The 26,041-nt window shown below is 37.5% G+C and overlaps 1 protein-coding gene across 8 annotated transcripts in view; it reads left to right on the top strand.

Annotated features, from left to right (window-relative positions):
- Positions 1-10,051: 10,051 nt before the first annotated feature.
- The window catches only part of CCSER1 (coiled-coil serine rich protein 1), a 474,700-nt gene continuing 458,710 nt past the window's right edge, over positions 10,052-26,041 (top strand). For 4 of the 8 annotated variants that reach the window (XM_081812135.1, XM_081812140.1, XM_081812138.1 and 1 more), the window contains exon 1: positions 10,052-10,479. The gene's annotated coding sequence lies outside the window, so the exon portion shown is untranslated. Of the gene's footprint in view, positions 10,480-10,650; positions 10,885-11,622; positions 11,708-11,866; positions 12,010-26,041 lie in introns of those variants that run through there. The other 4 variants (XM_081812142.1, XM_081812139.1, XM_081812137.1 and 1 more) reach the window with 3 other exon arrangements.

Here is a 26,041-nt window from a genome sequence, read left to right as displayed (position 1 = left end):
CAGCCAATGCTTATATGTGTTTATATCTATAAGATACGGACTTTTAGATATTTTATAACTTTGCATCTAAATTTTAAAAAGTCCAATCATCTATCTTTCATTAGCTAGATCTTTAGGAAAAGAAATTTCCTGAGTGTGTACTTGCTCTAAGCAGTTAGTAACACCCTGACCTATATTTTGAGGCTGTCATTTATGCAGGATATAAAAATAGAACTGCCTCAAAAAATTTATGACATATAAAAATATCGAGTGAAATATGCATATTAGCATAACCATTTAAGTTCAGGAAGACTCTCTTGATTCAATTTAAACTTGTGATTGTTCTTCCAGTCTATTTCTAATTGGTGTCTTCCCTAAGTAGTAGCCACAGGGTATGCACCAAACACAGAACTGAAACAACTTTTCCAACACACAGTGCTCTTATAATTTTTCATTTTTATGGTTCTCAGTGTGTCCACTGTGTTATTTCTCAGGAACAGAGATTCTCAAATATATAGGTGGCCTAAGTATTTTCCATTATGTCCATGTGAATCTAGAAAAACATTTAAGGCTTATGAGTTAGCAATCTCATCTTATTTCAACTATAAAAATAAAAAAATAAAATGTGTAGATTAAAAATAGTTTCATATATAGAATTATTGAATCATATTGAAATTAACATAATACCATGTTAATTATAATTGAATAAAAATAGTTTTATAAATTTAATGTTTAGTAAAATAATATTCCCTAGCCCAAGATTATTTGAATACTAAAAATCAACAAATATTTATTAAACTCAAAGAATGAAATAATATTTTGTTGCCACTTATCTAACAAAGTTTATATAATCAAGCATGATATATATTTTAGAACTCAAGCCAGATATAACATCTGATAAAAATCCTTCCCTGACAACCTATCCCTTAAGTTTGGGTTATTTATACCTATAGTATATAATTTTTAAATTCTGTTTTGCCTTTATTGTAGCCCTCATCACACAGCTTAGTAATTATCTCTTTATTTATTCATCTTTCCTATTAGATTATCAGCTGTCTGGACTATATCTTTTACTTCTCTATCTCCATAGTTTAACACTCTGCCTAGCATATTGCCAATGCTTAACTAAAATTTGTGAACATTTATTATTCACCTTTGTATCTAGCTCATGGCACATAGTGGACACTCAATAAATATTTGTGGACTGAATGAATAAATGAATGAATGCCATCTGCTTTTAGAATCACCGTGAAGACACATTTCACAATTACCACATGCCTCATAAATCCTGAAATTAGAAAAAATACATAAAAACTTTTATAAAAGTTTATACAAAATGGCAAGAATTTGCTTGTTTTTCAGAAAAGTGAGTGAAGATAGTGTTGAAACCCTCTTATCCCCTTGTTGCACTTCTTGTATGTGACTCTATCATTGAATATATGGTCTTGTGCTTTATTCAGTGATTCATTATTCATTTAGGAGATACTATTGAGGTTCCTATATACAAGGCACTCCTCTAGGCACAGGGGTGGGTACAGAAATATCCCTGTCCTCATTATCTTTTATATTAGTGGGAAAACAGACAATAAACAAGAATAAATATTTAAAATATACCCTTTTATTTTTTAAGATTTTATTTATTTATTTTTGATATATAGAGAGAGCATAAACACGAGCAGGGGGAGGGGTAGAAGGAGAAGCAGGCTCCCTGCTGAGCAGGGAGCCCGATGTAGGACTTGATCCCAGGACCTCAGGATCATGACCTGAGCTAAAGGCAGATGCTTAACTGACTGAGCCACCCAGGTGCCCCTATACACTGTTTTAGATAGAGATAAGTGCTAAGGAAAAATAAAACAAGTAAGGGGGCTTAGAAGTGGATGTGAGCATGTGTGTGTGGTGGAATTACTGTTTTAGATACAATAGCCAGCGATGGCTTCACTGAAGTGACATTTGAGCAAAGTCTGAAAGAAAGTAAGAAGGGACTCCTGCATGTATCCAGGAATTAAATTCACAGAGGGAAATGCAACAGCAAATAGTGGTGATGTGGGAGGGGAATTATGAAATGCAGGGCCTGTAGACCTTTCTAACAACTTTTACTCTCAATGGGGTAAAATGCCATCGGAGAATTTTGAACAGAAGAGTGGCATGATCTGACTTAGATTTTACCATGATAATGTTGCTTACTGTGTTGATAATATTACTGTGAGGGACAAAGGGAGATGTAGATTTAGAATGCTATCACAATAACCCAGGTGAAACACGATGGTGGCTTAAACTGGGTCATAGCAGTGGAAGTTTGGAGAAATGGTTGAATACTTTATATAATGAGAAGATAATGCCAACAGGATGTGCTGACACATTAGCTGTGCATTGTAAAAGAAAAAGAGAAACAAAGAATGACCCAAAGACCTATAACACAAACAATCAGAAGAATACAGTGGACATTGAGATAGGGAAGACTACGTACAGAACAAGTGTTGAGAGGAATCCAGAAGGCTTTGTATATGTTAAGCTTGAGATGTTTCTATGTAGAAGCAGGAATGCCAAGTGGGCAGGTAGACATGAATTAGGAGTTCAGGGCTGGATATAGAAACTTGGATGTCATCAGCATTCTGATGGCACCAAAACTCCAAGTCTAAATGAGCTCACCAAAAGAGTGGGTATAAATAGAAAACAGAAGTTTAAGTCTTGAGTCTTGGAACACTCCAGATGTAGAGGTCATGGGGGTAAGCTGAATCCAGCAGAGGAGACTGAAAATGGATAGGGGAAAAGTTTGGAATAAAAACAGGGGACTGTGGTGTCCCAGAAGCCACATGGAAGAAATGTTTTAAATAGGAGGAAATCATTAAAATTATGTTAATTTATGACTTAATCATCTTTGACTCTTTTCTTTCCTCACCGTCCACATCTAATCCTCAGTAGTCTTTTGATTCTTTCTACAAAATATATCCTTGTAAGTATGTGTTTCATCAGAGAAGCAGAAGTAATATGAGTAATATGGACTAAGGGATTTATTATGGGGATTAGATCTTATGCAGTTGTGGGAGCTGAAAAGTCTATGGAAGTCCATTGCCACTGCATTTTTTAAGTCACTGAGAGCAACAGAACTGGGAAGAAAAGCTGTGTGGATGGGGAGTTGGCTGGGACAAAGTAGAATCCTCAAGATAAATTTGACTTCCAAAAGACAGTCTCTACTTACATCTGTCTCTCACCACTCCAACCTCAACATTACATGTCATATGCAGATAGTGACATGCAGAAGGACCCTCCACAATGGAGCTTTCTATACGAAAGATGTTCAAAGACGAAAGACTTTCAATAGTTTGGAGGAAAATAAAGGCTCTTGAAGGAATAATGAACAAGAAGCCTTCTCCATTACATATAATTTTCAAGAAATGATAGTAAATCATCAGTCATATGTACCATCCCTTTTCTCCCTTGAGCACACATAAATATTTTGCTTCAGCTGGGCACTGGGAATATAATGAGGAATAAAACAGTCATGAGCCCACCATTGGCTTATAGTGTACTGGGAGAATTTTCTCTGATTGGGAGAAGAAGACAAAGTTAAAGATTTGAAGCATGAGAAAGATTCAAAGCTGCTGTTACTGGCTTGAAGGAGAAAGCAGCCATGTGTCAAGGAAACAGAGACCTTTGTACTGCAACTATAAGATCTGAATTTTGCCAACAACCAGAAAGAGTTGGAAGCTGATTTGTACCCCAGATCCTCCAGATAAGAACTCAGCCTGGTTAACACCTTGATTTCAGGCTTGTGATACTGAACAGAGAATTAGCCACATCTTGCAAGAATCTGACCCACAGAACTGTAATCTAATAAACCGAATTTTATTTTAAGCCACTATGTAGCAAATTCATTATGCAGCAGTAAAAAAATGACTACAGCCTGTCTTTACTCCACATGGCTGGCTGGAGTGGTTAGATTTGAAGCTGGAGGGTCTACTTCCAAGATGGCTTACTTATGTGGCTTACAAATTGGTACTGGGTGCCTGTGGAGTCTGTCAGATCGTGCCGAGGGCTGGAGGCATCAGTTCTTTTCCATGTGGGTCTTTACATAGTCTCTATAGCAAGTGATTAGGTTCCAAGAGCAATTGTCTCAAGAGAACAAGGAGAAAGTGAATGGCAATTTTATGACTTACCATAGGAAATTATATAACATTATTTTTACCATACTCTATTGGTGAAACTGACTCAGGTTCAAGGAGAAGGGACATAATTCTTACCACTCAGAATGGTTTCAACATCTCATTGTAAGAAGTACATATGGGATAGGACATTTTGTGACAGCCATACTTGAAACAATTACATGCTGATTTAATAACCTACTCCTATCCCAATACCCATCTTGTTGGTTAAAATGTTAACATTTGGAGGAAAAGTTGGAAGTGAAGACAGTGCAAAATAAAGCATTGTTATACCCCAAGTAGTAGGTTTAGGATGTGAATGGGTTTGGATATACAATACACATGCACATAATAAATCCCATAATGACAAAGGTCAAGAATACTTGCTATCTTTAACATTAACTTAAATTTCTAGAAAACATCCAAGATGTTGAAGATGGAGACTGAAAATTCATCTCATTTAGGTTTATTTTTTTCCAGAAAATTAATAAAATTCAATATTATTTTTATTTACATAATATAATGGTGAGTAAGTATTACAAAGCAATAAAATTAGTCCTAAGCAGATCTAGACTGCATAAAAACATACAAATTATTTCTCTTCATCTTCTACATTTGGATGATTAAAAATAATTGAATCTCATCACTGAGTGAACCAGACATAAGGAAAAAACACTTTAATTCATGATAGCATGTGCAGTTATTACTGAAGTAAAAGTTTTGGTCAAACAATGTATAGATTTGGCAAAATAAAAATGACTTTCATTTTGCCTAATTCCATATGTCTAGAATTTCACAATATAAGAGTAGCTTTATACAAATGACAAAAACTAGGAAATGCATTTTTCACATTTTAATTACAATTCACATGTCTGTATCTCCTGCTGTGATGTTTTGTTAAAGAGAGATCTCATTTGTGAAACTGCCAGTACAGAAACTGACAGATGGTAAGACCAGTTTCCAACCTGCTTAAGTACTGGTATAACATGGTTTAGATTATTTTATTTGCATTGTCTGTTTTTACTATATACCGAAGTAGTACAAAAGTACTATTACAGCTTTGTCACAGTTCTTCTATTATTATTATTATTAGGTCTATTTATATGATTTATAGATTTATTGTTACAGTTTCAGATTTTATCAACACACTATTTTTAGAGACGATTTAACTGATTATTTTTCTAAAAAAATGTGTAAGGTTCTATTTCTTTTAGTGAAATTCCAACAAACACATAGATGCCTGGGGATAATCATAATAAAACAATTCAAAAGTTCAAGAAAAGAATCACTTTCATAGTTGTAACCCATAGAGACATCAACAAATGAACCAATTAATTGGGTTAAATATTTTTTTGTAATATTGCAGTCAGAAAAAAGAAGTATTTGAACATGAAAATTACCTCATGTGAAGGTGAGAAATCCCGAAGTCATATTGCAAAAGACCTCATTAATCACATCTGGATGTATCAACAAAAAGAAGGAAATTATGTGAAAGGAAAAGTGCCTACTGGTGAATTTGCTTATAAAAATTCATTGGGTTTTATGTTGATAAACATTATTTTAACATAATTTTAAGGGAGTTTACCTCCCTTTTTTAAAAAATAGAGGCATAAATCCAGAGAACATTAATGTTGATGTCAGTTCTTGCCTCCTGTGACAACTTCAACTTTTTTCAGCTTTCTATTTTTTCTTTTTAAATGATTTTATTTATTCATTTGAAAGGGAGAGAGACAGAGAGAGCACAAGCAGGGGGGAGAGGCAGAGGCAGAGAGAGAAATAGGCTCCCCGCTGAGCTGGGAGCCGACATGGGGCTAGATCCCAGGACCTGGAGATCATGAACCGAGCCGAAGGCAGACGCTTAACTATCTGAGCCACGCAGGTGCCCCTTTTTTCAGCTTTCTAAACTGGATAGTCTCCCCTGGAAAGTCAGGACTACCTCAGTTGCTGGGTAAGTGATGCCTCTCCACACCCTCGGCTTACCATCTCTCAGACCATTAAAAGGGCTTAGAATTGGTTCACTTTGTAAACCTGGGACATGGTAGCCCAGTGACAAGGACAGTGGGTGGCATACATTCACCTGAGTAGTCTTGCTATCACGTTTGCCTGTGGAATGGATCCTTGATGTCTGTGTAGTTCAAAGATCAAAGACAGCTCATTCAGTGAGTATTATAACCCATTCATCTGGGCTTAGCTTTTGCCAAGGAGTCTTTTCTGAAATCCTGGTCAGTTGACCTGGCCGGCCTTTTAGTTTCCTTCACAGAGCAATAACATGAACAGACCCTGCGGTTCTGGTACCGGGCAGGATTTCTGCTGCAAAAAGACAATTTACCAGGTAATGAGTCACCATTACCAGATTTCTGAAAGATAATTCTATTTAAATTTTTGTCTACTGTGCTCTGTCTACCTGGAGGTTGCCCCAATTAATACCATATTAAAATTGAGTTTTTTCCTGTGCTTCCTGGACCCTTAACTACAATTGGGTCAATCCTTCTGTCTTCTATCGTACACTTCTCATCAGTCCTTGATCTTGAACCAAGTGCAAGTTTCAGCTTTAATCTCCATTAAAAGCTTCTTGCTCTACGGTACTTATAATGCCACTTTCATGTTACAACACTATCACAAAAGGATAATTTACCTTTTAGCAATATGAGAGAAATTCAGAATGTTAATAACAAATTTGCACTTAATTCTTTTTTCATTCATTTTATCCTATTAGGCTAAAGCAAGAAGTGGCCTTTACCTAACTTTCTTCATAAAGACTGGATAATTATGATAGGGTATGAAGTAAATCAAAGGGTGATAAAATAGCTAGGACGGCAAAAAGGAAATGCAAGTTTTAAATATATTTTCTGATACTTCATCTATATATTGCTTGCAAATATTTTAAAGTTAATTCACTTTCTAAAACATCTTATACATTTCATTATAGTAATAGCATTGTAAAGAAAAATTATCTCCTTACCTTCCCTAGACACTAATTTCACTTTTTAGGTACCACTACTGAAGGATTTCTAATTTGGCTCATCACTTCATTCAGTGGGAATTCAGTGCACATAAGGGGCACATATGTAATTGGCAACCTAATTTTTCTGCTTTCATCAAATGGTGCAATGCCAAATCTTCATTGAACTTGCCAGTTATATGCACTTGGGAACCAAACAGCAGCAAGCATAAGAGATGAAAATGAACAAATTGGAAAGAGTCATTCACTTTCTGTTTTCCTATCACAACAAAAACTGTATCATTGAAAGTGTAGCAAAGTGGGAAATTCTACTTGAAACATTAAATCATCTTGAAAGAGAATAATTCATTTACTTCTGAAATGTTGTTCATTAGAATTTATAAATGCGGTTCCCAGTGCAGATTTTTTTTTTCAAACAAAACAAAACAAAACAAAATAGTTAAATGAATCAACTTTTCAGAAGTGTTTTAGGTTGTATATTTTCATATGTCTTTCTGGTGTAGTGTATATGAATTCTAGACTTTATGTTGGAAGCAAAATTGTTAGAAAATTAAGCGAGAAATGTTGGCTTATTTAATACCTTAATGAATAAAGGCAATTGACAGATTGTCATGGTTCTCACTAATTATGAATGCAATTGAGAGTGTGAATATTACAATCAGTTGTGGTTACCAAAAATGCCCTTGAAATATCTGGTCTAATGTATAATTTTAAAGTATGCACTATAGAGTCATTATTAAATTATCATTATTGATGACAATTTATTAAATAGAGACCTGGGACAAAACACCAAAAACTTGCCCAATATTATTGAGCATTGTTCTTAAAGGGGGAAATAACTTTTTTTTAAATGTCTATTTGCATCTTTTACAAAACCCACATATTTAGTGGCAGAGTGCAAATTTTCAGATCAGGAATATCTCTTCTACAGAATTTTCTTTTGTGGTGATAGCGGGATTCCTTTAGTAAGGACTTTGGAGAAAAGTTTCCTAACATTTTTCATCTATAAGTCCAACTACTTAAGATTTTTTAAATCCTTGCCTAACTTTAAAAAATAAATATTTTGTAATCCCTTCTTATACTGGAAAAAGTAGGAGGGAGATGGAAGGAAAATACCACAGGATTATGGATCAGCTTATTTCATAATTATCTAAAAGCTAAAGAAACTTGTTAAGACTTTCGACTAAACCAGGTGTTCTGAATGGGAGTAGAGTACTTCGAGCTCCAATTGCATAGGTTAACCTGTATGTGACCTAACGTTAACTACCTACCTTCCCCAAATATGACTTTCCTGGGCTGTAAAATTGAAGAAATTATAATAGCTTTTTTTCAAAGGACATGTACACGTTAAATCCCAACATCCTTTGTTAGTACATGTATTTTTCAATGCTTAATCAAAGGAGCTAAAATGTCCTGTATTTATATGTTATTGATATATTTGTCCACTGGTTCCAGCCTTGCTGCCTTTTCTTGATTATATGCTTAAGCCACTTTTAATGTGCTTTAACAGACTCTAAACTCTTTGTATGAGGCATGAAGAAACTAGGGGAAAGGAAAATCAGAGTGAAAACGGTAACATGGAGAATACATAATGGGTAAGCATTTGAAAAAAACAAAAAACGTGTGGACATAGCAATGGCCATGAACTACTAATAAGGAGAGACTAGTTATCAACCTTTCCACCTCCCCCCCGCAGCTTCTGAAATGTTCTTAACTTTCTTTTGTCACATTTATGAAAAAAAGAATTTTCCATAGCTGTCACCCCAAATCAGGGCTGTATCCATGCCAAAATACACATCAACCACTAATATTCAAAAAGCACACGTTGCTTTTATACCCAATACATTCACATTTCAGCAGATTGTGGCCAGTTAGATTATTTAGATTCCTAGAAACTGTTTCTCAACACAGTAGTGCACCGATCACAAAGTGCGCATCAGGCTAGTTAGGGAGGTGATGTCAGGCGTAGGAACTTAACACTGGAGATGAATTATCTATCTAGAAATGGTCCGACATGGCACCAGAATGGGTTAAAAAATGTGGCCCCCCCCCCCCCCCGCCACAGTTAAATGCAGTCCATCTGCTGTATTGCCTGCTAGGCATAAATATATTGGAGTGTATATAAAGAAGGGGATGGATGGGAAAAAGTTTAGGACCCAGTGCAAACCTGAAAGGAAATGAAGCAATACAATGGGAGAGAGAATCAGGACAAATAAATCAGGTAAGCAATAGCACCATGCATCTGAAGTCTTCCCCATCTCTAAGCTGCAACATTTTCTTCAGGGGCCATCAGTCAAATGATATCAAAATGGTAGCTGGTTCTGTCTGTAATTACCATGTGGTCGAGGACCTTAGGTGTAGGAACACAAGTTCCACTCCAGGTCACAGTCCTAATGCTTCTATTATACTAAAGACGAACTGATTGCTGTAAATGGTTCCTGGGAAGTGTGACTTGGTTAGAGGAAAGAAGCCAGGTTTCTTTCCTTGCTGCCATGGAGGGAAGAGACATGTTAGTATATGAACAGGTTGGGTGAGAAGGAAAAAGGGGTAAAGAACCTCACAGTTTCCTCGCTGAGAGGTGTAAGAGAAAGAAGGTAACATTGGTGGTTTGGAGAGAAAAGATACAGTGCATTTTCAGCATCCCCGAGGTCTCTTCGCATGCTTTAGACTCCTCCTCTTCTGTTTTGAACTACCAAAGCACTTGGACTCCACACACGCACAAGGATGGGCTAGGGGAAAGCCAAGTCAGCGCGGTCGGAAACGGCTTCCCTTGAAATGAAAACTCAGCAACGGGCCAGCCCTGGGTGTGCGCGCCTTAATGTATGAGTATGCGCGCGTGGTATCCAGCAGACGCAGTTGGCTGGGCGCCGCCCTCGAAGCCTCCCCCCTCCCCCCGCTCAGTAACTCTCCCCCCACCCCACTCCCTATAAAGGCCGCGCTCGCCGCCGCCCTCTCCACAGTCGGGGAGCGCGGCCTGCCGTGGAGGTGGACTCGGCGCTCCTCACACAGTCACACTCCGCGCACTCACATACTTGGAAGCGCCTCCCCACGTCCCTCCCCTGCGCTCCTCTTGCTCTGCTCTTCTCTCTCTCACCACAAATAGTCGCCGACCGACTGCCAATCCGTGTCTCTCTCTCTCCCTCTCTCTCAACAACATGACTGACTGGGAAGCGGTGGCTCAGGCAGAGCCGCTCTGCTGGCGCAGGCAGGAGGAGAAGGAGGATTATTAAAAAACGCAGCTCGACTCTGCAACTGGGAGTGGAGAAAAGGAGCCCAACAGCCGAGAAGGGGAGGGAGGGCAGAGGAAGGGACCAGGAAAGACACCCCCGTGCCCCGAAGACATAAATTTCTGAGTGCCCGGGAGGAGCCTTAACAAGCGGCGCGGAGCCCTTCAAGGTAGTAACGCCCCCGGTGCCCCCGCGCCCGGAGGGTCGCGCGTTGCGTCGCCGCTGCGCCGGGGCCAGACCCCGGCGGACGAGGGGTGACTGCCCAGCCGGTGACCGCGCCGTGCCCGGGTCGCCCTGGAGCAGCCCCCGCCCAGGCCCGGGGCGCCAGCAGCGGGCCCGGCGTGCGCCGCGCGGAGACCTGGCCTTGCAGGCAGGGTGGGCGGGGGGACGGGCCCGCTCGCTGCCGGCCCGCGACTCCCCGCGCGCGGCGTGGCCTTTTCCTCCGCGCTCCTGAGCGCTCTGCTCCCGGTGGCCGCGGCCGCAGCTCCAGGGCGAAGGGGAGCGTGGCCGGCCGGAGGCAAGAGTTGGCGCAGGTTCCGGGCCGCTCCCCTCCCTCACCGCTCGTGTCCCGCAGGTAGGGGCAGTCGGCCAGCGCTGGCGCCCGGCGCTGCGGGCGCCGGGGCGGGGGCGGCGACGAGGAGGAGGAAGGGGGGGCGGGGAGCCCGGGGCGCCCAGTGGAGCCGCGGTGCCCGAGCCGGGACCGCCTCTTGCGTCTGCCTGCTTGTCCTCAGGCGCTAGCTTCCTGGATTGGAGGCGAGACCCTCCCCAGCGGCGGCAGGAACGGCAGCGACTTAGTGTGAACAAATTGCTTTGTGGTGGCGCGTCAAGGGCTCCAGGGAGGGGTGTGTGTGTATGTGTGTGTGTGTGCACGCTCATTCGTGTGCGTTCGCGCTCATGACTAATCAATGCTTTGGCTCACCTGAAAAGATAATCAGCCTTGAGTTGAAACCCTGGGGCCCCCTCAGCTTTTGGCTTGTGTCCCAGGGACTCGTACAGGCGGTGCCATCAAGGGGTAGGGTTGCGCGAAGGGGTGACGGAGGGATTTGTGAATGGTGCTTCTCTGCGCGTGGAGGCTGAGCTTGCTGATGTAGAGGAGGAGGTATCCAGAGTGAGAAGAAAGGCTATTTATGGCAAAGAGTTGTGAAATTTCTCGGGGTTTCCTTTAGTGTATACTGAGCTCTCTCTCTCTCTCTCTCACACACCCTCCCTCCCCCTCTCTCCCTCCCTCTCTGTCTCTCCCTCCCTCTCTCCTTCTCGTCTTCCCTCTTTCATTTCTCTCTTCCTCTCTCCCATTTCTCCACTTCTTTCTCAGAATTAGAAGCAATTCTGCTTTTTTCTCCCTCTCTCGTGGGATCTGGAATATGCAATGAAGTCAGAAAGCACTTGTCTTTTTACAGGTAGGAAAAAATGTTTCTTAGAAGGCACTGATCTCTTGCCTTTTAATGTTTTTATGTACTTGTTCTCCACTTCTCTTACCTCTTAAGGCCATCAACAGGACCCACAAGACACAAAGTACCTACTTGGTTTCAGTAGCTTTCATTTTTCATATTTTACAGTTGAATACCTTCCCACTGAAATGTAACACATATTCTCCCATCTCTACCCCCAAGAAAGGCTGTTAAAAATAATGCACACACGTTTTACTGTAAAGCTGGTTTTATTAAAAGCCTTGGGGAGGAAAGAGAAGCAAGACACCTAGGTGAGTTTATATTGATTACTACTAATTAAGAACTATTAAGAAAAGACCTAAAATACTGTTAATGTAGGCTGCAACACAATTTCTTTCGGTTTCTTTTTCTGTTTGCTTTATAACAGGTACAAATTCCGAAAGACATAACTTGAAGCTTAGAGATGATTTGGGACAGTATCTACCAATTATGCTTTAGCAAATTTGTTCTTAGAAGTAGTAACCTAGGACTGGGTTGTGACTGAGAGAGTAGGACAGGATCTTTATTATTTTAAATTGGAATGTCTCGAAGGGCCTGCCAAGCACAGTGTTTTTAAAAACGTTGAAATTCCAACCACCCCTTCATTAATTTCACAGAGAAGAAAGAGAAGTGGTCAACCTATTGTCAGAGTGATTTGTCTTCATTTGATATTAATTAAGGAGCTCAGTACTTTGATCAAAACATGTCAATTGTTGGTTGTTGTTTTTGTTTTCAGTGTGGAAGTAGCTTTCTTTAACCCTCCTGTTCATTTTGAGACAAAGTAGAGTTAAGGATTTGTTATTCTGATTTAGTTAGATTCATATTGGTTTAAAATACAGTTTCCTAGTGCCTGGCTGGCTCAGAGTAGAGCATGTGACTTTTGATTTCGGGTGGTGAGTTCCAGACCCATGGTGGGTGTAGAGATTACTTAAGAAAATAAGATACACTTTCAACATTGGAGCATGTGTAGTTTTATATTTTACATTAGGACTTAGACTGAGACCCCCACTCAGGTTTGCTACCTTAACTTTCCCGAATCATTGGAATGTAGATATAATGGGGAATTTAAAAATGTACTTGATGAATTGTATTACTACAATCATTAAGAAGTCATATCTACGAATATTTTGTTCTTTGACATGGTCAGAGAATCAGTAACTGTTTACTACTTTAAAATATGTATTATTTATACTATAGAATATTAATTTACATCAAACTCAGTAGAAAATGAAAAACTTTTTTTTATTGTTATTCAACTCTTCATTGCATTTTATTACTCAACATAGTACTCATAATAAAGGGCCTGTCATGTGCCATGTACTATCTAGGCATTGTGGAGGAACGTTAAGACTTCTTGCTCCCTGCCCTTCAGGAGCTTACCCTCCAATTGGGACAAATCTGATGCACGTGCTTGAACAGAGTTAACCCATCACAATAAGAGATTGCATATCTAACAAGAACTGCAGGAATTCAGAGCATAACAACATTTCGAGTTTTGTCTGAAAGGCTTCAGGGGTAGGTAAGACTTGGTTGGTCTTGATCTTAAAGGATAAATAGGATTAATGGCTTGTGGATAAACTATGAGGTATAAGATGCAAGTCTCCTGGAATTATAGAAAAGAATAAAAGATATAAGGGGAAATAAGCTTGTTTGAAATAGATTTAGATATTGCAGAGCAGTTGAATTTGTTGTGGAAAGGGCAGGGTGAATTGGTTTTTGATGTACAAACATTCTGTATACTCTATTTTTGAAATTAATTGAATTTCTGTGCCTAAGATTACAAATCTTTGATTTTATATTGCCTTTTAGTGAACAAAATGCTCAAAATATATTTGTAGAGGATACTTACTCAAAATGTTTAAAAATATCATATCACACGAAAGTGTTGTACTTGGTATTAGTATCAAAGATGGTAGGGATAACCTCTTTATATTGAGGTGTTTGAGGTACATCCTTAACCAACTCTCCTTAGATTTGCTCTAAAGGAAAATAGAATGAGATATGTAAAAGAATAGCTATATTAATAGCCAGCATTCATTGAATGCTTTATATTTATTCTTTATATAAAATGTATAATCCATTAAATAACTTTTTCTGTAATATTTTTAAGTTATTAGAATGCACACACATAATAGTTAATATATCTTTACATTATTTTTCATGAATATAGAACTAGGATGCAGGACTCATGGGGAATAATTTTTAGAATTGTAGTGATTTTAAAGATTTTTTAGACTATCTTCTGGTAAAATAGACGGTATTAACAATAAGAGCATGTCCTGTCTCTAAGCATTCCAAACTTAGTTGGTTTTTCTTTGTATATATGTTTGTTTTTGTAGAAACATAAAACTGTTTAAAATGAATTTCTTCATTTTAAGAACACAAGAGGAAACATCTGAATTGACTTTGAGCCTGTCTTTTCAATATGACACCCTAGAAGTATGTTATAACAGGTACAAATAGTAAAGAAATAGTACAAATATTAGGTATGACTTTCAATAGACAACAGAATAGAATTACTTTCAGATTAGGTGGATTAAAAGATTTTCATATATATATTTTGTTGACAGTGAATAGATAAGAATTATTACAAAAGTGAAAAGCCTATTAAATCACCAGTTTCATATTCATGTAGGAATGGGATGATTTCCAACATAGTAACAGTACAAACCAGGCTATCTGTTAATAGGTGTCTTTTGAGTTTGGTTTTAGACTATATGTCACAGGTGTATCACTTTGATAGTGTAATCTCTCCTACTGTATGACTGACAGCTTCTGCATTATTTCCCTATTGGATAGTGATAAAATCTGCTTGCTTTATATTGAGGACATATACTTCTATCAGAAATATTATCTTCACAATGCAAGAGAGTCAGTTAACAATAAAACATGAAGTCTGAGGTGGGGGAAGCAGTGAGAAAAGATGGGGAAATTGATACAAAACACCCTAATGAACCATTCTTCAGTAAGTAGCTTAAACTAAATATAAAAATATAGAGGTGACCAATCTAAACTGCAGTTGGTACAGTACCAAGAGATTGTTATCAGTTCTTATTTTTAAAGGACTGTATTGCATTTTAAGCTGTTTTCATGGAGCTAAATAAAATGGCCGAAAGAAAGAAAGAAAGAAAGGTAGGTAGATGGTGGTTGAAATTGTTCACTAGTGTCTGTTGTATGATATTAAATTTTTTAAGAAAGATTTCTGCTTTGATCATTGATGGACACAGTTTGTTTGACCAAATGCCTAGCCCTCTACCTAGATTAATTTAAAATATTGCCTTTGGTTTTGCATATTTACACTGCATTAAACGCTTTTTAAATTTTAATTAAGCTGATTAAAATTTTTGAACACTGTAACTATGTTCTGATACCAATATAAAATTTAAAGGAAACATTAACTTATGGCAAATTCTTTTTTAAAAGTTTTTATTTAAATTCCTGTTAACATACAGTGTAATACTGGTTTCAGTGTACAATTGAGTGATACAGCACTTACATATAACACCTGGTGCTCATCACAATAAGTGCAGACTGTAATTAGTTATTTTTTAAAAACTATGTGAATATCTTGTTTCCCAACAACTTTTCACTGAATGGTTTTGGGATCTATTGATTCTGACCTGAAATAGAACATTTGGGGTTGGGAAGTGGTGATTTTATGATTATTTTTTGCATTTACTGGCTGGCATTCTTCTCTGAAGGAAAGCTTTCCCTCTCGGATAAGTATAGACCGTGGATTTTTTTTTTTTAATTCAGTATTAGTATAGGTTAGATTTTTAAACATTTTTTATTTAAATTCAGTTTAGTTAACATATAGTGTATTATTAGTTTCAGGGGTAGAATTTAGTGATTCATCAGTTGCATATAACACCCAGTGCTCATTACATCAAGTGCCCTCTTTAATTCCCAGCACCCATTTAGCTCCGCCCCCCCACCTTCCCTGCAACACTCAGTTTGCTTCCTATGATTAAGAGTCTCTTATGGTCTGTCTCCTTCTCTGTTTTTATCTTATTTTATTTTTTCTCTCCCTATGTTCATCTCTTTTGTTTCTTAAATTCCACATATGAGTGAAATCATATGGTATTTGTCTTTCTCTGACTGACTTATTTTGCTGAGCATAATACCTTCTAGTTCCATCCATGTCGTTGCAAATGGCAAGATTACATTTTTTTGATGGCTGAGTAGTATTCCTTTGTATATATATACCACATTTTTATCCATTCATCTGTTGGACATCTGGGCTCTTTCCATAGTTTGGCTAATGTGGACATTGCTGCTATAAACATTGGGATGCAGGTGCACCTTCTGATCATTACATTTATAATTTTGGGGTATATACCTAGTAGTGCAATTGCTGGGTCGTAGGGTAGTTCTATTTTTAACTTCTTGAGGAGGCTCTGTGCTGTTTTCCAGAGTGGCTGCACCAGCTTGCATTCCCGCCAACAATGAAAGAGGGTTCCCCTTTCTCCACATCCTTGTCGAATGGCAGATTTTTAAACCAGACCAGTAGTTCTCAAAATATGGTTCCATGAACAACAGCAGCAGTGAACTCCTTAAAATTCTAATCCCACCACAAACTGAATCAGAAATTCTAGGTTGGGGTCCTCTATGTGATTCTTATGCACTCTCAAGTTTGAGAACTACTGACCTAGAGTATGTTATAGTGAAACTTGAAGGCTGTGTCTTCTGCCTGTTTTGGAGCTAAGGACTTTCTTCAGCTGTTAGAGATGACTAAGGTTTAACTATTTAGATCTGGGAAGTATGACACTCTCCATCAGAAGATTTTCATCTTAACTGTATGTATGTATGTATGTATGTATGTATTAGTTTATAACTATTTAAGAAAGGAATTAAATGAGTTTCTAATTCCCGTACATATACTTGCTGTTGATTGGGGAAGCAATTTAAAAAGTGTAGAATTTAACTGGACCCTAGAGACCCCAGGCTAGGCCTTATTGGTAGTCATAAAAATATGTACAAAGCTTGACCATTTTCTGTTTTCACATCCTGTAACTCTTTCCGTATCCCTCTCCCTCTCCTCCTTCTCTCCCTCCCTTCCTGCCTCTCTCTCTTTCTCTACCTCAGCCCTCTTCTCTGTTTGAGTTATGGGCTCAATAATCCCTTCCCTGAGGAAATGTTTCTTGGCCTCCTTTGCTATATCAGTTGCCCCATTATATATTGTTTTAGTTCTATATTCCTCTACCTTGCGTACTTACTGCAATTTTAATTTTATGTGTATTTATGTGATTGGTTCAGTATTATATCATCAAAGATTAACACACACTCGATGCCCAGTAAATATTGGTTGAGTAACCCTATGCCATCATCCTAAAGGCGTTTTATGTTTTTCCAAAGAAAGATACTTTAAAAAAGATTTTAAAACACAGGGAGTCCTAGGACATACGTAAATACAGGTACTGCTTTCCTTTCTATTTTGCAAATGATGAGATATATTTCATTAACAACAATGGCTCTAAAGTGCTGAGCATGTCTTACATGATAAGCACTCTATATGTGTTTCTTCTAACATTATAAAGTTGTTTTTGTATATGTTTCAGAAATGAGGAAACTGAGGTTGTGTTCTGTGGTCTGCCAAGCTATCTAAACCAAACTTTTTCTTTTTTTTTTTTTAAATTACACTGATGCAGAAATTGTGAAACCAGTAGACAGAATGTGAAGGTGTGTATCTTCTCTTTATTCCTGATTTAACTCAGGGCTCAGCAGTATCTCTGTGCATTGCCTCTGCTGTTGCTACCCTCTTCAGTGATGCTGTTGTTGTTTTTTGGGTGATTGAACAAGTGATGGAATTCTTGCAAGGCTGAAGCTCCCTTCTTGTGCTTTTTCAACACCGTTATTATTCACCCTCCCTGCCATTCAGTCACAACCCCCATCTGGTCAGATTCTCCCAATTAGTTAATAAAAATTTAAGATGTAAACAAGTATAATTTGAAGACTGAGTGTCTTTATGCAGAGAATGTTCAAACATTAGATATTCTCCATATTTGGAGATATACAGCTTATCTTCTGAAAAGGTTGACACAGCTTTGGGTACCTTGTTCAAGCAAGGGAATATGATAACAGGGTAGTATCAACTTAGTTTCTTTTGGCTTTTAATCTTCAAATTATTTATTTAAATGTGGATTTAATCAATGTTCAAGTGTTTGTAGCAAAGAAAATATTTAAAGGCTGATTCTCTAGAAGTCCATGGATAATTAAAGAGTTGAATTCGGCTATTCTGAAGCCCTCTTACGGGACTGTACAAAGTTATATATTTTATAATGTGCTTAAATGAGTCAATAACATGAGTAGATATAGATGCATACCAACAAGAAGAAAAAAAAATCAGTAGTTTAACTGAGTATTTTACTTACGGCCTATTTTGTAGCTTTTGTCAGAACTTGTTTCTGTTGCTGGAATCGTTTAATCGTTAACTGGAGCCTCAGTCTTGCCCCTGATTCAGGACTAATGCTTCTATGTAGTAGGAAGATTGACTGGTTTCTAACTCAACACTTTGGGACTTAGCATCAGCCACTCTTAATGTCCAGCCTAATATTATAACATTTATAGTAATGCTTCTTTCTTATAGCTGAAACTGAGTTCTCACCTAATATTTTTCTGTGCATCTTGATAAATTGCCCAATTGTCACCATTTCTCCCAGCATTTGAGCAAGGACTTTCTTTTGACAGAGCGTACTTTATTTCTTTAAAGACTGGGATCCCAAGTCTAAAACCACTTCATTTCCTGAGTCCTTTTATGTGCCAGCATACTGTCCCCAAAATATCACTCTTCTGGGTCCCTAAATATCACCAGCTCTTAGAAGTATGCTTCATGTCCAGTACTTACTCTTGGACCTCCATGTTGCCAGCTACTTATGGCACATTGCCATGCTCCCAGATACTCAGGCCGGTTGGACTTCTTGGAAGTATTTATAGCTGGGTCTCTGTAGCACTTCCCAAACTCTAGTGCAAGTCTGTTACGAGGTTCTGACCATCACCAGACCACCTTATTTTGCTACGTGTAATCTTCCTTTACCCGGCTGGGTCGCACGATAGAGCACCTCATTCATCATCGACAAGAAACATTTTGTAAATGCTTATTATGTATAAGTCAGTCTGTTTCAAAAAGAATGTACCTCCTGGGCTTCCTAAAGTTCCTGAATTGCTTAATCCATAATAAATGAAATATACATTCTTGCATGTTTTGTGATATGTGTGTACGAAGATGTGTAAAATATGCATATGCATTCTTTAGGGTTTCCCTGATTTTCCCTTCCTAGTCACATGTTAATTTCAATATGATCTGACTCTTCTCCATTCTTCAAAACTTATTTGAATGATATGTTTGGAATATAGAACAGCTGAAGAAACACACTGAGGATGGTGTGATACATTCTCTGATTTTCCTTACTCATTAATGAAAACTAGCAGTATCCCTTTGTTCAGATACTGCTGAACTAACCCTATTCAACTCTCATGGGAGTCTTAGTGATAAACCTTCTCTATCCAGCAAACTCAGACTAACATGTCATATTTCTTATGTACCCATTACCTGCAATTAACTCTTGCCTGGAAGTAGTCAAATACTGTGATTCTGTTAATGAGTTGTTATTGTCGTGTGATGGCTTTTTTTGTTTGTTTTGGGCAATTGTAGCAAATGATATATCACAAACCTTTATTAGGTTTACAAATAAAACCAAACAAGTAAACATAAATAACGGTATGGCAAAAGTAAAGAAATGTGGGCTTTAACATTTTAGGCAATTCTTCCTTTAGAAACTATTTTTGTGTTTGTTTGTTTGGTTTTGTTTATTTATAGATATACAAATTACCAGAGCATTAAGTCTGAATATATGAAATATGTTTAGTGAGTGATGCTTTCTAACACATGGTATTCTTTAGGAAATTTAAGAAAGGCTTGAAAGGAAAAACATACAAAGTATACAGAAACATCAGATGAGACAGTTAGGGAAAGGAAAAAGTAGTTCAAATTCAATATTAGAAAATTAGGTAAGTGTAATTTATTTTTTATATTATTTATATTTATATATATTATATATATTTAAATATATTTATATTTATAATAATATATAGTATTATAAAACTGATGGGTCTGTACTTCAGGATTCCTGAATTTTCAAAGGATATTAACTACTGGGAAGATAGCTCAAGGATAGTTAATTTGATTTTGTTTTGATTTTTATTATTGTATCCATGTGCACAAAGACCCAGGAACACTAAAAGTATTCGTTAATAAATGAGTTACTTAAAGTTAGAATACACTTTCTAAAGGAGTATTATTAAAAACATAGATCACTAAATTGGGCCATTAAAAAATCATTAGAAATTTGTGTATAACAAGCATATAAACTTACAGCGACATTATTGCTAAAATTAACTTTGAGAGGTATTTCCTACAGTATAACACAATGTGTATATATGGTGGTATTGAGGAGATACCTTCTTCATCAACACAGTGCAGCTTCTGAAAGGTTAAAGGGCTCAACAATGGGATAGTCTAAGTTGATCACAGGAACAGTGTAATGCAAAGCATCCCTAAGGGAATTTTGAGTGTCCCAGGTCCACGCACTGCTTGAAACACTGAAGGGATAAAGGGATAAAGACACTACAGCGCTAACTCTTTAGTAAGAGAAGGAAGGAATTGCCACCTAGGATATTTCTGAGGAGTAGTGAACCTGAGCTCATTGGATGATGATACAGAAAGCGCAAAGCCCCAGAGGTCTATGTAGGACATGAATGAATGAGGTATTTTAAGAGCCAAAGAATTTTAATTTCAATATAGGACAGATTGGTAACTCTGAAGTTCTGGAGGTCCTCTAGCCCCGCCCTTTCCAGGATGCTATCGTTGTCTCCAGTCACCTTTGTGGCAGGGGAGCTATCCAGGGTACTAGGCTTTGCTGAAACCCTCTTGCAAAATTGTGCAAAATATTTTTTGTTTTTGTTTTTGCTAATCCTAGAGCCTGTCTTTGCAGACTCTACATGATTCACTTGGAGTGACTAACCTGTCATCATTTGGTTTATTTTAGTGGGCCCTTTAAAGCCCAATTCAAGTGTAAATTCAAGTACACCTACTGCAATCCTATGCAAGAAGCCTCTTCTTGGTGTCAGATCTCTATTTAAAGTATCATAATTCACTGCTTGCTTATGCTTTATGCCAATTAGATCATGAGCTCTATGAGGACAAGAATTTTGTATTTTACTCTGTTTTCAAGCAGCTGGTCTAAATCAGTGATAGGAAGATCCCCAGTAATTGATAAATGAATGAATACTGCTTAAGAGTGACCTGAATTTTGTCCATCTGTGTGAACTACTCCCTGTTTTAGCCACTATCTTAAATCACATCCAGGCTCACTTTGAATATTGCTCTTCATGGCTTTTTCATAGACTGAAAATTTGTTCTTCACTTGGAACCAAGTAACTTAAAATGGCTAAAAGTCTTGAAAAAAAGTGAAAGGAGCAGGAAGTATGGGCATATATGCTGCAGGTGTTGTTAGGGGATTAGCAAGGTTTAAGAAAGTAAGAAGTAGTAGAATAGGCTGATTTCAGAGGATAGGGTCAAAGGAGACTCTGGTTTGTCATTTGCTGAAAACAGAACCCAGAACATCCACACCACATTCACTTTCTAAGACCTTTGAAATATGGGATCTCCTCTCAAATCCCATAGCCTCGATCCCCATTTTGGTATGTCTGAAAATCTGAGGCCACATGAGGCTGACAGGTTCTTTTATTCAGGAAACAAATGGTACCAGGCCCTGTGTATATATTGGTTAATGAGACGTACATAGTTCTCCTCCTGAAGCTTAGTTCCCATAATATCCTTGGTCCTTGCTGAGAATGGAAGTTGGTAGACTTCTTTTCTCTTTCTTGTAGCCACTCTAGTGACCTCCTGGACTGCCATGAAGACTAAGTGTGCTTCTTTCCATTACTCCACCCCTGCACATAGCATTGCTCTGGATGTCCAGTGTGGCAGTTAAGTGAGTGCATCATTGTAGAAAAACTTACTTACAGTAGGACATCCTGTCACTGGTTTTGTAATGACTTGCTGATTATTTTTACATGATGTTGGTAAATTATGTGCCTGTATAAATCTGCCCTCAAGAATATTTCAAAAATAGCTTAGGTACTCGTTTTTGTTTTGGTCAGAAATTCCCTATATTTCAGGGGCATGAGCAATAGGAAATGGTTGTGTGGCATTTTCATGGAGGATATTTTCACTTTATGGTTCTACCTTTCATGTTTTTGGAGTATATGTGCTGTCTATCCTGGACGTCATGTGTTTCTCTTCCCTGTTTTTATTTTCCACCTGTTATCAGCGGCAATGTTTCAGTTGTGAAACAGAAAAAGAAAAGCTATATTTCTTAGTATCCCCCCCCCTTGGGAACCTAGTTATAGAACTCACATAAATATAGATTCAAAATAACTTAGATTTAAAAGAAAGGGTTTAAAAGTGTTAAAATTAAAAAAAAATGAATAAAGCAGTTTTCTGTAACCATCTTAAATAAACCCACAGTTTGGAAAACTAGTAATTTCTTTGCCAAATAATATGATCATTATTAATTTTATGAATTAAAAGCATTACAGGGGCGCCTGGGTGGCTCAGTCGTTAAGCATCTGCCTTGGGCTCAGGTCATGATCCCAGGGTCCTGGGATCGAGCCCCGCATCGGGCTCCCTGCTCGGCGGGAAGCCTGCTTCTCCCTCTCCGTCTCCCCGTGCTTGTGTTCCCTCCCTCGCTGTGTCTCTGTCTGTCAAATAAATAAGTAAAATCTGAAAAAATAACCACTACAGCAAGTTTTTTTTAGTAATACTAGAGATGAAATATTCCTATAAATAGCATTTCAATCTATTGAAAAGAGAGATTCTCTTAAAACTGATGGAGGAGTGAGTATGTGTGGTCACAGTTTTAGTGGTTTATAATGAAACTGTTAGGAGAAAGGGATAAATTTTAGTAATCATGCAAAGCGTTTGTGTTGTGTAAGTGCAACTCCAGGAATCCTCAGCACTCAGTCAAGACTAGGACTCCTTGGGGACCAAAAGTGATGATTGCTTCTGATTTAGAGTGTGGTCAGGAAAAGATGCTATGATTACATTCTTCTTCTTCAATAAAAGAAGGTAATGCAGTTCACACCCCCATCAAAACCAGTTCAAGAGTCTATACAAATATTAAAAAATTTTTTACTAGAAAATTTCTTTGACATTAAGTCAAAATACTTGGATCAATCTTTGTTAAGTATGTGTGTGTACAAACATACACATGTATAAATTAATATAATGTCTTATAATGGGATCTGTCTTGTATAAATTTCTTTTAATAATGCAGGTGATTTTAGTCTTCTTTTTTTTTTTTTTTGAAATGGAGAGGTTAATCAGTTAGTGCTTTCCAAAAAAACAGAACCATTAGTGTATATATCTATATCATTTATCTGTAAGAAGATTTATTTTAAGGAATTGGCTCATGTGATTGTGGTGGCTGGCAAGTCTGAAATCTGTAGGGCAGGCCAGCAGGCCACAAACTGAAGTAACATTTCTATGTTATAGTTTGAGGTAGAATTTTTCTTCTCCAGGAAAGTTCACTTGTTGCTTTTAAGCCCTTCAACTGATTGGGTGAGGACCATGCACATTATTGAAGGTAATCTGTTTTACTTAAAGTCAAATGATTGTAGATATTAATCACATCTAAAAAATACTTTCACAGCAACATCTAGACTAGTGTTTGATAAAACTGCTGGGCACCATAGCTAAGCCAAAATGACACATACAGTTTAACCATCAGAGTGGGTAAGGGATTTATGTTAAAAAGCCCTTTTTGATTTATATGATAAGTTGATGTATACATGTTTTTCCTTTGGCCAGAGATATCTTATCATTGATCAGTTATTGGCATTTGTAGACAGAGGTCATCATTCATTTGTTCCTTATTAATTTGGTAATTATTTATTAAGGATGTCTTACGTGCAAGAGATGATGCTAGGCAGTTGAATGATTTAAAGAAAATGAATGATGGAGGCTTTATATTTTAAGTGTGTTAATTCTAGTGGAAGAGCCACTTCCACTAGATGCTTGTGTGATAAGTAAATTTGAAGAGTGAAACTGTGTACTTTTCAACCTTGTCAATTAAATTCCATTTTCCCCATGAGCAAACAAAAAAAAATTCATGTCAGGGGTTAATATGCCAAGTTATTATGCTTATTAATTTAGGGATGACCCATATGTAAAATTGGATTATGAAAGGTATGCTTGCCCACTTGCAGGTCAATTTCATTTAGACAGTGTTGGCTATACATACATTCATTTTAGCACATTAAAGGATTTGTATTTGTATTCAGCCTATGCAAAGGTGATTCAGTATATTCTGAAACAGGTCTGAGAAGTGGACTGTCATGATTTATTGATAATCTTGCTCTTCATATAGCATCGAGCAACAAACATTTTCTTTACTGACTCTAATGGGTGTTTCTCCTGACACTTTCTCATTTCAAAACTGTGTTCTGTTTCTATTTCCATATTCAGTGAATATGAACTTGTGTGCCTGGCTCTTGAGGCCCTCTGCAAACTCAACCACACCTTGCTAATCCAAACATAGATCTTCCACTTTGTTAAGGTCATGTAACTTAGAACACCCTCACACACACAGCATATGCATTTAATCCTTTCTGTTTATGCAAATCTCAGCTGTCATTACTGGCCTAACTCCATGAAACCTTCCGTGACCACTTTCACCCGCCTAGGGAGTTTCCTTTGCTGCGCTCTGAGGTGTGAGCAGTACCTAGTTGGCAGCAGACAATTAAGTACAGGCTGTTCTGCTACAATGCATTTTTCTATAGTATAAATTAGCTCCTACACTTGTAAATCTGGGAATTAAGTTAGTAAAATGTTGAGGTTGGTTCATGTGTGATTTTTTCCATAGCGTGTTCATATTTAGCTTTAGCAATTATAGCTGAATTCAAAGTATACGAATGCAGGCACATGCAAAATACAACAGAGGGATACCCTTTTCGCAAATCTACTTTCATCTTTTCTAAAAAGGAAAAAGTTTATGCATTTCCTCTATTTTTTTTATTAAGAATTTTACATGTCCTTTTAGGTATATACGATTTTTATTAAAAAGTTTTTATGGTTTTGGGGCGCCTGGGTGGCTCAGTTGGTTAAGCAACTGCCTTCGGCTCAGGTCATGATCCTGGAGTCCCGGGATCGAGTCCCGCATCGGGCTCCCTGCTCATTGGAGAGCCTGCTTCTGCCTCTCTCTCTGCCTACCTCTCTGCCTACTTGTGCTTTCTCTCTGTGTGTCAAATAAATAAATAAAATCTTGAAAAAAAAAAGTTTTTATGGTTTTGCTTAGAATTTTGTGTTGTAAGCTGCATAGATTTTGAGTGTTTCTGCCAAGCCCTGTTTTTTTGGGATATAAGCTCTGTCCAGTTTTTCAGAATAAAAGAACACATACATTGCAATAGCAAATTGCAAAATTGCACATATATTGCAAAATTGAACAATTTTGCTTCAAATCACTTGGTATTTATTGAACATCCACTGTGTGCCAGACACCAGTACCAATGTTGGATGTATGAACAATGAACAGGGCTTACTTTTGAGTACAAAGGAGACTAAACACAAATCCTGTATGATGGTGTTTCTATTGCTTAGCTCAGTAGACGAGGAGGAAAAGAGACAATAAAAAGTAACCATGACCTTTGTGCATGTTCCTCCCTCTGCCTGGAATGCTCTTCCATTCCTGCTTTATTTACCCAGTTTCTTCCTAAACTTCATGTCTCAACTCAAACATCACTTCTTTATACTATTCTAAGCTCTTAGAGAGCCATACACTTTTCTTTCATAGCACTTAAGGTAACTGTAACTTTAGGATTATTTGTGAGGTTATTTAAATAGTATTTTTCTTTTTCTTAGATGGTAAGTTCCATGAGAATAGAGATTATGTTTGTTTTTACCATCATTGTATTCCCATTTCCTGGCAAGCATGTACACACACACACACACACACACACAGCAGGCATTAATCTATATTGTAAATTTAATTTATAATCTGTTATATATACATATTTAGCAGGTAGGTTTTTAGTAAGTTTTAGTTGTATGGATGAATGAAAGGATAAATGAATTTTTCCTTTATTTTTTAATAACTTAACTTTGACTGTTCTTCTCAGAACGAGTCAGTTTTGTTTTTTTTTTCCTATCCATATCACTTTTGTTAGCCTCACATTTCCTGGTAGTGTGTGAATTTGTTGAAGTTTGTGGCTTATATATTTGTTTTATAAATTTTTATTAAATATATT

The sequence above is a fragment of the Leptonychotes weddellii genome, chromosome 2 (genome assembly GCF_054177405.1).
Source record: "Leptonychotes weddellii isolate Sample4059 chromosome 2, ASM5417740v2, whole genome shotgun sequence".
NCBI lineage: Eukaryota > Metazoa > Chordata > Mammalia > Carnivora > Phocidae > Leptonychotes > Leptonychotes weddellii.
Note: the sequence above shows the minus strand (reverse complement) of the source record. Positions and strands in the feature narration are given on the sequence as shown.